General features: G+C 34.5%; 1 long non-coding RNA gene across 1 annotated transcript in view; it reads right to left on the bottom strand.

Moving 5' to 3' along the window:
- Positions 1-11,777, bottom strand: part of LOC134544107 (uncharacterized) — a 71,017-nt gene extending 59,240 nt beyond the window's left edge. The window contains exon 1 of the long non-coding RNA XR_010077537.1: positions 11,630-11,777. This is a non-coding gene — a long non-coding RNA (uncharacterized LOC134544107). The remainder of the gene's footprint in view (positions 1-11,629) is intronic.
- Positions 11,778-13,237: the final 1,460 nt, after the last annotated feature.

Raw genomic sequence — 13,237 nt, forward strand, 5'->3', positions numbered from 1 at the left:
TGAGTATGGAAATTTTTTTTAAATCAATGATATCTCCGAAGGAAATCAAGCGTAAGTAAAGATATTAGATAGGTATGCATGGGCGTATATAATTGGACCCGGGGGGGGGGGGTCAGGGGGTCCAGATCCCCCCCTTAGCATACGACATAATTAAAATTAACAGATTGATGACGGATAATATAATCTGTGCCACAAAATATGAGCACGCGTCACAACAATGAACTACCTATGTATGCTACGTGGACACTGCGCCTTGCACATCCCCCCTCCTGACTTCTGCGTACCATTCCTACTGCGCATACGTCGCACCCGCCTCCCGTGCGACGCGCTTACTGCGCATGTGCACAACAGTCGAGTCTCGCGACCTTGATAGAACCACGCGCCATCGCCAGCCAACATGTTTTTTCAAGCCATCTTTTGTTGCTATTAAATGTCTACTCTTGAATAAAAATTTATTATGAAACGGTCATCAAACCAAGTATAACTTTTGGATTTTTTTGCAAAAAAGGAGAGAGTGAAATCCCACCTTGAAGAAGTTGACTGACTGCTCGCCTGTAAAATCTGTCATCCGAGAAGATTGTCTAAAATTTATCAACGTAGCAGATGTTTCAGCTCAAGCGTTAGCGAAGACTATTATAACACATCTCTTAAGTTATAATTTGGACATGGATAAATTTATTGGGCAAGGGTTTGATGGTGCTGCAGTGATGAGTGGTCGCTTACGAGGCGTGAGAACAATTATCGCAGAACAATACCCAAAAGCGCAATTCGTACACTGTGTGGCTCACGTTCTGAATTTGGTTCTAGCGCATTCAAGTACCTATGATAAGAAACTGTATCGGAACCATAAAAAGTATAGTAAACTTTTTTCGTCAGTCTTATGAAGAAAATTGCGGATCAAAATAACTCATCTCATTCAATGCTTATCTCTCTTTGTGAGACGCGATAGACAGAAAAACATGTGGCTGTTGAGAGATTCGCAGAAATGCTTCCAGTAGTACGCACAGCACTTGAAACACTTCAGGATTCTGCTAATAGAAATGTCAGCACTGAAGCATACAACTGCAAACAGCTATGGAAAACTGCCAATTCATTGTGTCATTACTTGTACTGAGAAAAGTATTTTCATACACAGTAAATCTAAATAAGGCAATGCAAAAGATCAATGTCGATTTGACCAATATTTGCAGTTATGTAAAAACAATAAAAAATACTTTATAAATATTCGGAATGAAAACGAGTTCGCGATCTTTTTCGAGCAAGCAAAGAATATCAGTTTAAACGACATTAATGTTCCAAGAACGACTGGAAGGCAAACTCAGCGCAGTAATGTTCCAGGAGAAACTGCTGAGACATATTATTGTCGAAATGTATTTTACCCTTCCATTGATAATGTGATTACAAAACTTGATGCACGCTTTAAACCGCATGAAGAAACAATAGAAGGGATTCAAATACTTCTGCCTGAGAAGATCAATAGGGATCCAGGATAAGCGAAAGACTTAAAAAAAAATAGCACTATTATTTTTGGGAGAAACTGAGGCAAATAATTTTTCAAGTGAATATGAAATATGGCAGAATCATTGGGAACATATGGCGAACAAACCATCCACCGTACTAGAAAGTCTAGATTAGTGCGAGAATCAATTTTTTCCTACTATAAAAAAGCTGCTCACTATTTTGGCCACACTCCCAGTGTCCACAGCAACCCCAGAAAGATGTTTTTCAACTCTAAAGAGGTTTAAAAACTACTTCAGAAACAGCATGGCAGATGAACGACTAACTGGGCTTGCGTTGATGAGCGTTCATCATGACATAGTTTCTGAACTGGATTCAGATGAAATCATAAATATGTTCGCCATAAGAAGTAAAAGGCTAAATTTAATACTTTGAAGTTTTAATTTTTTTTTAACTTTTTACCTATAATTTATTATTTTATTTTGAAGGCTTTTTTATGCCAAATGTTGATTGATTGTAGTCTTCTTTATGTCAAAATGTTTTATGTTGATTGTGCAATATGGAAATAAATAAAAACCGAAGCATCACAAAGATAGAATAAAAATAACTATGTAGTTAAAAAAAAATATTTATATACAATATTATGTTTATGTTATCTATCATCTACTTTGTTACTTTTATTATAGTTAAATAAATTCTTTACGAACATTACTTACAAATTTTATTTTAATGTACTTAAAGTAACTTTTGTATGTATGTAGCTTAATTATATGTAGCTGAACTAGTGTGTACCCATTTCATGTTAAAGTAATTGCTAAATGACTATGATTTGAGTGTTTAGATTTTTAGCTTTTACCCGCGGACCCCCTCCATGTGAAAGCTATTACTACGGCTATTACTACCAACTCCTTTTCACGATTTTGGAAATTTCATACATAAGGGCTAAAACGGATTCATTTAATTCTAATGAAGAAAAATTCATACCTTCTGAACAAATTGGGCAAGAACAACGAGCGTGCAGAATTACGAATTGCAATTGTTTACACTTTTATTTTATTTTAACATAATGATAACTAGGGAGATAAATGAGGTCAGATATTGAAAATATTACACAACAAAGCAATATTATTATTATTTTACTTTTGCGAAGTGCCACTTAGAAAGATTATAGACCTACTTCAAAATGACATTGCAGACCTAAAAGAAGAAAACAAAAAACTCCTTACAGATGGTTTCTGTAGGAAATGCATGAACATTAAAGAACCTAATATTTCTCATATGGCAAAAGATACCATTGGAACTGTCGAGAATAATATACTTGGCTCACTTCAGATGATTATTGAGGTACTTCAAAAAGACTTGATCATTAATAGAGAAGAAAATAATAAATTACTTGCGAAACTGGAACATTTTGAAAAAAGTAGAACTGACGAAGCAGAGTTTTGTTTACCCAAGAGAACAGTAAGGATTAAAGATTTTGAGATGCAAAAAACAAATCAAAATAAGACCATCAACAACAGGTATAGTTTATTAAATAATGTAGAAGCTTTTCCACCATTACAAAAGAAAATGTATGTAAAAGTACCATCCTTAGACAACTGTATGAATACTAAGGTAAGAAGTAAAAAAGTGTTGTTTGCTGACAGCCATGGACGTGATGTAGCAGGAAAAATTCTAAATAATGTTAGTGATTGTACTGTAAACGGTATTGTTAAACCAAATGCTCCTCTGCGTATTGTAACAGAAGGGCTCATACAAAACTGTGAGAAGCTCACTAATAAGGATACTGTCATAATATTAGGTGGTGCAAATGATGTTGCAAAAAATGAAGGTAATGAAGTAATTACCACGTTAAAAAGAAATTTATTTAAATTAGGACATGTCAATGTTATTGTTGTAAACCTACCACATAGATACGATCTTATTGATGACTCTTGTGTAAACGTGGAAACAAAAAAGGTGAACCAAAATATTGGCAAACTTTGTAGTTCTTTTAAGAATGTTAAAGTAATTGACGTAAATAACCTGACTCGGGTAAATCATACTCATCATGGCCTCCATTTAAATGGTAGAGGCAAAGATCGCCTTGCTAATGAGATTAGAAAAATTATAATGCATGAACAAAATAGTGCTCAATGCTTTGTACATCTTAAACCACTTGCCTTGGGTTGGCATCAGTTCCCAAATCAGGAAAACTTTTAGAGGGCCCCTTGCAATGTATGGATATGAAGGGGCCAACTATGTTAAAACCTATTTTAAAACCTATGTTTAAACCTATGTTTAAACCTATGTTTAAACCTATGTTAAAACCTATGAAATCGCATCTACAAGAATTATCAATATTTCATCAAAATGTATGTAGTATATTTAATAAAAAACATAATTTAGAACATTTGCTATGTCTTTATAAATTTGATATTGTTTGTTTTTCCGAGCACTGGCTTGAACATAATGAACTTGACTATTGTCTTTTTTATGGTTATAACTTAGCTTCTTGTTATTACAGAACTATTAGTAAAGGTGGGGGTGTTTGTATTTATACTCTAAAAAATATTGTGAACAAGATCATTGATATATCTGAATACTGCTTTGATAAAATAATTGAATGCTGTTGTATATCTATAAACTCAATACATAGCTGTATTGTTGGTATATACCAGTGGTTCCCAACCTTTTTTTGATCAGGGACCACTTTAATTTCATTATTATTAGCAGGGACCACAAGGTCAAAAAATAATCTGTATCAATCTAAAAATAAATTTTAAGTCTAATCGTTCAATGTTAATCCAAACGTTTAACATAAGCAATCTAAAAAACCAAAATAAACATTATTAACAGTGTTATGATTGAAAACATATATTTTTAGTACACAATTCAGTTTGTATCAATGAGATTTTTGAGCTTGCATCTTCTGTACAAGATCTTGAATTTTTGGGGTAATATTTTTACTCAAAGCTACACGCGAATCATCACTTACTTTCAGTCGATTCCTGGATTTGTTTTTAATGAGCAGTAATGCAGAAAATCCTTGTTCGCATAAATAAGTTGTTGAGTAAAGCATGAGAGTGCAAAAAAAAATTTCGAATTTTAATATTAGAAATTTCTTTCTTATACCAAAACGTCTCCAAAGAATCAGATTCAAAAGCGTTCTTACAGTTCCTGTCATTTTGTAATTCAATAAGTTCTTCTTGGATTTCTTCTGCAACTTCTCTAGCGTTAGTGCCAAAGGGTTGCGTATCAGTTTTTGGTCCACATTAGCTTCTGTATTGTTATATTCTGGGAAGTAACGGTTGAATTCATCAACAAACATTTGCAAATGACATTTGCTGTTTTTTTGTATGCTTTCCCTAAACATGACATACTTTTTGACGTCAAGGAGTGCCTTCAATGTTGAAAACGCACTATAATTGCCCTCGCCAACTTGAATAATCCATACCTTAAGTTTGCAAATAAAAGCACGAAGTTTATCTTCAAAATTAAAAATATTTGCAACGCCTTCTAATTGTCTGTTTCCTGAACCTTGCATTTGCAAGTTAAACTTATTTAAGTGTGTAAAAATATCCACAAGATATGCCAAATGCATCTGGTATGTCAAATCAGAAAACTGTACTAGTAAGTCTTCCATTTTATTCTCACCTAGAAACAACTCAATCTCTCCTCTCAGCTCGTATAATCTTTCCAGCATATTGCCTTTCGACAACCAACGAACCTCTGTGTGAAAGAGGAGGTTCTCATGGTTGGAGTCCATTTCAGTGCACAGTTTTTTAAAAAGGCATGAATTTAAGGCACTGCTTTTAATGACATTTTCTACTTTTATGGCCAATTTCATTGTATCATTAAGGCATTTAGGAAGAGTCTTGGAAAGCTAACGCCTGGCGATGAAGGATACAATGCGATGTTAATGTTGACGGATTCCTCTGTTTGATTAATGTTGCTAGACCGGAATGTGATCCTAACATCGCAGGAGCACCATCCGTACAGAAACCGACTATCTTTTCCCACATAATGCCATATTTCGGGAAATATACAGTTATATTCACGACGTCGATACCTCTTGATGTCCTTTCCAGTTCCTGAGAAAACAACAGTTCTTCTTTGATTATGTTGTCGTCGTCTAAAAAGCGGGGAAAAAAACAAGTAAATGAGCACAATTAGAAATGTCAGTGGATTCATCGCACTGCAAAGCGAAGAATGGTGACATTTTAATTCTCGAAACAAGTTGCTCCTCGATATCATTTGACATGAGTTCAATTCTATATTTCACCGTGTTGTTCGACAAATTTATATCTTTTATTTTTTTTTTTTTTTTGCTTCTAACCCTAAAACTTCTTCGACGGCTTTGATCAAACAAGGTTTCACAAGAGTTTCTCCTATTGTGTGAGGCTTTTTTGATTGTGCTATTAATTTCGATATCTCAAACGATACTACTAATTTTTTTCAGATGATGCATATCTTGTACCACTTGGCCCGAGTTTCATTCTTTTAAAATTCTCCAATTTTCCTTGAAAGAACTCTGGTAGTTGGTCAGAAAAATTTGGATGAATCGTTTCTAGGTGACGTTTTAATTTCGCTGGCTTCAAGGCTTCGTTTGCGAGAACAGTTGCGCATATAACATATTGTGGTTTTATTTATCCATTACTTTCTATCGGTGTAAATCCAAATTTAATGTAACTATTATCATATTTTCTCTTAGGCAACATTTTCTGAAAACAAAACCAAAATGCAATAGAATGTACCTACAAAAGAAAACGTACGATTGACTGACCAGCTTGCGCAATAAATTTAGTCAGTTGCTTGCCCTTCCCCTGGTCGCCTGCGCGCCGCGCTCGCTTTTGTTCACCGACGCGCGTTCATTCAAAGTATGAAATCTTTCACGGACCATATTTTAGCTCTCGCGGACCACTGATGGTCCGCGGACCACTGGTTGGGAACCACTGGTATATACAGACCCCCTGGATTTTGTCATTTTGAATTGTTTTTAAATTATTTTGACTTAATTTTAAAAAAAGTTCTAAGGATACAAAAATATGTGATAATATGTGGTGATTTCAATATAAATTTTAATGAGGAAAATAACACAAACAATAAATTTTTTTGTCTACTTAGGCAATATGGTATACATAGAACGATACTTACCCCTACAAGAATTGGCAATACAATTAATACATGTATCGATAATATTCTTACTAATATTAGATGTAGCCCTAGTACTTTGTTTGCAGAAACTATTGATACTGCTATTTCTGATCATTTGGCTCAACATATAATATTAAAATTAAGTGACACTGAACTTAGATCTAATGATAATTCCACTACTCATTTACTGAAAAGATTGTTTAAACTTGATACAATAGATATTTTTTGTAATGAGATTGCACTTGTATTGTGGGAAGAAATCTATAACACTTGCAATCCCAATAAGGCATATAACTTGTTTATAAATACATTTTTACTTGATTTTAATCAATACTTTCCCTATTTATGGATAAGCATTAACAATAAGTCCTCTCCTTGGATTAATAGTGATCTTGCCTCTGGATTAGAAATTTTAAATCATTATAAGGAGAAGCTTCTCCGCAATAAAAATTCATACATTCGAGATGATTATAAAAAATTTAAAAAACAATTTAATAAATCTGTTATAGATGCTAAAAATTTTTATATTGAATGTAAACTGTTATCTTCCACCAATAAAAGTAAAACAATGTGGCAAATAATTAATAATGATATGAAATGTTTCAATAATAAACATAACATTTCTTTAATTGATGATGATGATAATACAATCACTGACAGTTTCCAAATTGCTAATAAGTTTAATGCATATTTTACGGAAATTGCATCCTCTTTAATAAAAAACAATTCAACCATTATAAATACAGGAATATCACCTAGAATACTTGATATTCATTCGCATTTGCATTCAATGTACCTAACACCAGTAGATGAAAATGAAATTACTCAAATAATAAGAGGTATGAAAAATAAAAATTCTGTTGGTCTTGATGATGTTCCTATTTCTGTAATAAAATCATGTGCAGAACACATTAAAAAGCCCCTTGTCTATATATTTAATAAATGTTTAGAAAATGGCATATTTCCTGATAGGCTCAAAATAGCGAAAATTATTCCACTACATAAAAAGGGTGATACTACCTGCATTGATAATTATAGACCAATTGCTTTATTACCAAATTTTTCAAAAATTCTTGAAAAGATTATATTAAAACGGTTGCTTTCATTCTTAAATTGTTATAATATAATTACCAGTAATCAGTATGGTTTTGTTAAAGGCAAGTCAACGGAACAAGCATTGTTCACTCTACTCAATAGTATTTATTCTCATTTAGATAATAAAGTCTTGACAGCTTGCATACTTGTAGATTTAACCAAAGCATTTGATTGTGTAAGCCATGATATTTTATTAGAAAAATTAAGTAAATATGGTATAAGAGGTGTTGCAAACAATATTATAAAATCTTACTTATCAAATCGTTCACAAATTACTAGTATTAATGTGACTTATAATAATATTACCACTACTTCTAGGTCAAAAATTTTGAAAATTGGTATTGGTGTTCCCCAAGGTTCAATTCTCGGTCCACTTTTGTTTTTGCTTTTTATTAATGATTTACCTTTGTTTCTAGATTATGGCCAGACTATCATGTTTGCAGATGATACCTCCATTATAGTAACAGGCCAGACTTTACAGGAACTACAAAAAAGAATTTCCATAACCCTCAACCAAATGCAAACTTGGTTTACTGATAATAGACTGATTCTAAATATTCAAAAATCTTCTATTATATATTTTAACTCTCAAATAAATAGATTAAATAATATTGAAGTGACTATTGGCAATAATATTCTTAATACTGTAAAAACAGCAAAATTACTGGGACTGAATCTTGATGAGAATCTAAATTGGACTAATCATATATCTTTTCTGTGTCGTAGACTTAGTTATCTTTGTTTTGCCATAAAAACTATTAATACTGTAACTTCACATAAAGCAGTAATGGCTATGTATTATGCAAACATATATTCAATAATGAGATATGGTGTTATTTTTTGGGGAAATTCCCTAAATTGGCTAAAGATATTTAAGCTTCAAAAACGGGTTATTAGAATTATTTATAATCTTAGTAAGACAGATTCTTGTAGGCCTATTTTCCTGAATAACAAACTCTTAACATTTCCAGCCATTTATATATATTCGGTTGTCATTTATGTAATTCAAAATATTAAGTATGTAAAGAATAATGAAATACATAATCACTTTACCAGATCCATTTATAAGAATCATATTCCTTTTCATTCAACAAAAAAATACGAATTGAACCCTTTTTACATGGGCCTTAAATAAATGTTCTACCGATATCCCTGTTAAATACAGCATCCCAATCACATACCATATTTAAACGACATCTCAAAGATTACCTACTACGAATAGCTCCATACTCTGTTAATGAATTCCTCAGTGCATCTACATAAATTGCTGCATTGTTTTTATTATCATTTTTTATTGTAACATATATTATTGTGTTATAATGCATTTTTTTTTAATATTGTTTTGTTAGTGTATTATGATGTTGTATTTTATTTATAATGTTACTGACAAAACCTGGACATATGTACTGTCAAATATAGGACGCTAATAAATGAAATGAAATGAAAAATTAAGTTTAAAAAAGAAATTCATAACTTCCAAGCAAATCAAAAGGGAGGTAACCAGGTAAGAAACTTTGTACAAATGACCTACATTAGACGTATGTAGCGTGATTGTTTATTTCTTTAATCCTACAGCAAAAGGGGTGAAAAAGAGCATTAAAAATCATTTCTAAAACTACCATCTGTAATTCACCATTTACTAATATTTCACCTCCAGTGTAATAACAGATGAAGGTATTATTATAAATAATTATTGAAGAAAACACTGAATTAGTTTATAATACATTTAGTGAGATAAATTTATATTTCATTTGTTTGCAACATTTATTATATATTATTTGGATTTTATACCCGAGGTGATGAAAAGGGATGAGTTTGCTTAAAATTAGGTATGATTTTCTCCGTATTACTGAAACATTAATTCAGAATTTTCATTAGGGGCCTACTTATTTATATTAAAAAATAAAAGGAGCTTTTATTCTAATTTTTTAGAAAACGAAGGCATGGGTGAAAATTGAGTGAATTTGGTTTCAATAATAAGCATAACTATATTAATCAACAAATGCACAAGACAATATATTTTATACCTGCATTCTAAATTTCAATCTAAGATGCAACTATTTCCTAAAACCTTATGATAATGTTCCTGTGATGAGGCACAAGAAAGATGGGTTTGGTTTTAATTTTTGTATGTATGCAGCCAAATTGCATAAGAGTGGAACTGTAAAGATGGTATAATATATGTACATTGCAACAAAATAGATGCGTATTTAACATTAAAAAAACAGTATGAAGTGAAAAGAAAGAAAGTGTGATTTCACCACGATAAAATATATTAAGGAATACAAAAATTGGGGGATAGCTATATAATATGTACACGTAATGTGCACTGAAAATAAATAGTAAATATGGTTACAGATTACAACTTTCTAAATTCAAATATTTTAAGTTTCGATATGAATAGCATGTTATGTACAACGTTTTATTGTAACTTAAAATCCATCGCATACTTCTCTTACTGTGAAGAAACGGTCGCACAGATGTATTTCAAACTGTTTGAATACTACGTTGCACATTTTAGCTTCCATTATTTTATTGATGCTTAGGGCAGAGAGGCAAGTCTAATTAAACTATTGAAATAGGGCAGCACACTTCGGTGCTGTTTGTAGGTTTATTGTTACATGCTACTATTACCTATACACAGTTCAGTAAATAGATTAAACGCAAGTGATGCCAAGAGCGTAATTTGAAAACTTAATGATTTACTGAAATGAACTGAACTCATCCCAAAACTAGACAGTTAAATAACGCTAAACCTTAATTTCATTCTCGATGAATGAAATATTTGTATTGTAAAATTGGCATAGGTAAATTATTGGACACTCGCAACTCGGTATTCCTGACGAGAAATACATTATGCTTTACGCTGAACTAACTAGCCGGAACCATTAAGTAAAGAGCATTTATCTAGTTGATTGCATTGTGCGGTAATTAAAAACTGAAATTTGTACTGAAATGTATTGACCAAAGATACGTTATAAACTGTTGTGTTTGAATATGCCCAATTTAAATACCGAAAAACAGCAAGATTAAGGATGATACAGATTTGTTGTATAGTTATTGCTAAGTAATGTTATTAAATACTATTATAATTTTCTCAAAAGTTTGTCAAAAAGACATATCATACTGTGTTTATGTTCGTATTTGTTGTGAGCTACACACAGTGCATAACGATTTTCATTGACATACTGCAAACTGTTCATTAAGTTTATTTTTGTTATTAATCTCAAAAACATTCTTTTGAGTTTATTTGAACCTCGTGCAACAAACAACCAGTCGGGATATTACTAAAATTTTCATAGTGAACTAAGAAACTTGCGCACACTTTGTGTACACCTTCATACAGTATTATTATGAGTGTTCTGCAAGCATACTGCCTAGTCCATAGCTTTCCATCTCTACTAATATTACAAATGTGAAGTGTGCTTGCCTGTTTGTACTTCTTTCACGCAGCAACAGAGAAACTGTTTGACATGATTTTTTTTGTATGGAGATAGTTTATGAGCTAGGTAGTGACATTGGCTACTTTTTATCACGGAAAAATTCACGGTTTCTGTGGAATAGATATGGAGATACCTGTATAATAGATCATAATAGGAGGTAAGTCATAGACATGCAAAAAGTGTGTGTGTCTCGTTTCTCTATGTTCGCCGCACGGTCGTATCTTAAGGGCGCGGTTGAGATATTTGGGCGTTTTAGGGTCCTGAAAATTACATTTTATAAATTCCTTACATATCGCAGGTTGAAACCCGCCTTCCGGTCAAATTGGAAGGAGCCAAGGAGCATTGATCCATTTTATACAACGGCAAAGTCTAATCCATACGCTTGCACCGTTATACGCAGTTCATAAAAAAGTTCGCCTCACAAAACTATGCTTCTTTTTAATAATAAATCTTGATCCACAACCCGCTACTGCCAAAGCTAAGTGTCGCCTCTTTACCTTAGCGTAGGTTGCGAATATCTTGCCGCTGAAGACGCCTCTCGGTCAGGCAAGGCACCATCTCAGCAGGCCCCGGTGAGGACTGGCCGGTGCAGAGTCGAAAAGCCGTGTCTCCTGTCTCGCGACACACGTCCAGTCGCGGCGACTCCCAAAAACCTTTTTTTTTTTTTTTTTTTTTGTTTTTGGACAGTGGCCTACAGCATGAAGCCCACGGCCATAGTTCAGAGTGTCGGGAGCATGTTAATCAGAAGAGGAGACTAGAGAATAAACTACATCTTCTTGGTAGAGGCCCGTCTACCGAGGGTGGAGTAGGCCGTGGAGCATGGAACAAGGAGTTAGGGAGGGCCAGCCACCAAGGAAGTTACAAGAGCAACCCCAGGGTTACAAAATGATGCCATTGGACAAAAAGTAAGCGATGATTGCCAAATCATAGTGGGGACGGCAATTCCAGTTCTTGAAAAGTACGTAGGAGGTGCGTTCTCGCACTCAAACGGGGACATTCCAATAAAAGATGCTGAACATCTGCGACAGGAGCCCCACAAGGGCAGGTCGGATGGGGTGTCATGTTCAGTCGACAGAGGTGCTCTGGAGTCAGAAGATGCTCGGACCGAAGACGGAAGGACATGACCGCCTGACGGCGAGAAGTATATGGGGGAAGCGTTTCGTAAACTGGAACCGTAGAGGGATGGAGAGAAGGGTAGAGCGATGAATGCGTGTGGGCATAAGCAATCCAATCCTGGAACATAATCTCCTTGAAGTATCTCTTCACGAGAGGGAGCAGAGGCTGGTACGAGGCGGGTTGTACTAGGTGACCGGTGGATATGGCTAAATTGGCCATCTTATCGACAGTTTCATTTCCCCCCAAGCCAACATGGCTGGGAACCCAAAGGAACGTAACAGGGCCCGAATGTGGTTCAATTTGAAGGCAGAGGCGTTTAATACGTAAGAGAAGCAAGTCGGAGGTCTGATGAGAAGAACAGAGGGACGTGAGAACGCTGGCAGAATCTGAAACAATCAAGGGAATGGGAACCACGTGCGACAGAATATATTGTAAGGCCATAAGTATTGCAAGCGCTTCGGCATAGTAGATGGAAGTGTAATCAGGAAGCCTGTAAAGTCCAGATCGACCGTGCGAGGAGTCAAACCATGCGGCACCCACACCATCCTGACGTTTAGAGCCGTCCGTATATATGCGAGAGGCAGAGGGGTAGGATGCAAGAAGTTCCAAGTATATTTGCCGAAGCACCGCGGGGGGTTTGTCTTTATGACCCTCAATACGAACCAAGGGGACATAAGTAAGAACATCAAACGAGTAGCAGTATTTATAACAATACAGTCCGGGATCAATGGATCGAGCAGCAGTAAGAACTGGAGTGGGAATGTCATATAGGGCGTCCATAGCCCGTCGTAAACCTGGCAGCCTTACGATACGAAGGTGAACCCAATGGCGGGCATATAGCATACGGCGAGATAAGGATAATGGAATAAGGCCTAGTTCAATGTACATATACATGATAGGTGTGGATTTAAACGCACCGAGGATGATTCGCATAGCATTATTCTGAAGTGTTTCCAACCTTTGCAACTGGGAAGTGGACGCATGCATTA

This window comes from Bacillus rossius, unplaced genomic scaffold, assembly GCF_032445375.1.
Source record: "Bacillus rossius redtenbacheri isolate Brsri unplaced genomic scaffold, Brsri_v3 Brsri_v3_scf30, whole genome shotgun sequence".
NCBI lineage: Eukaryota > Metazoa > Arthropoda > Insecta > Phasmatodea > Bacillidae > Bacillus > Bacillus rossius.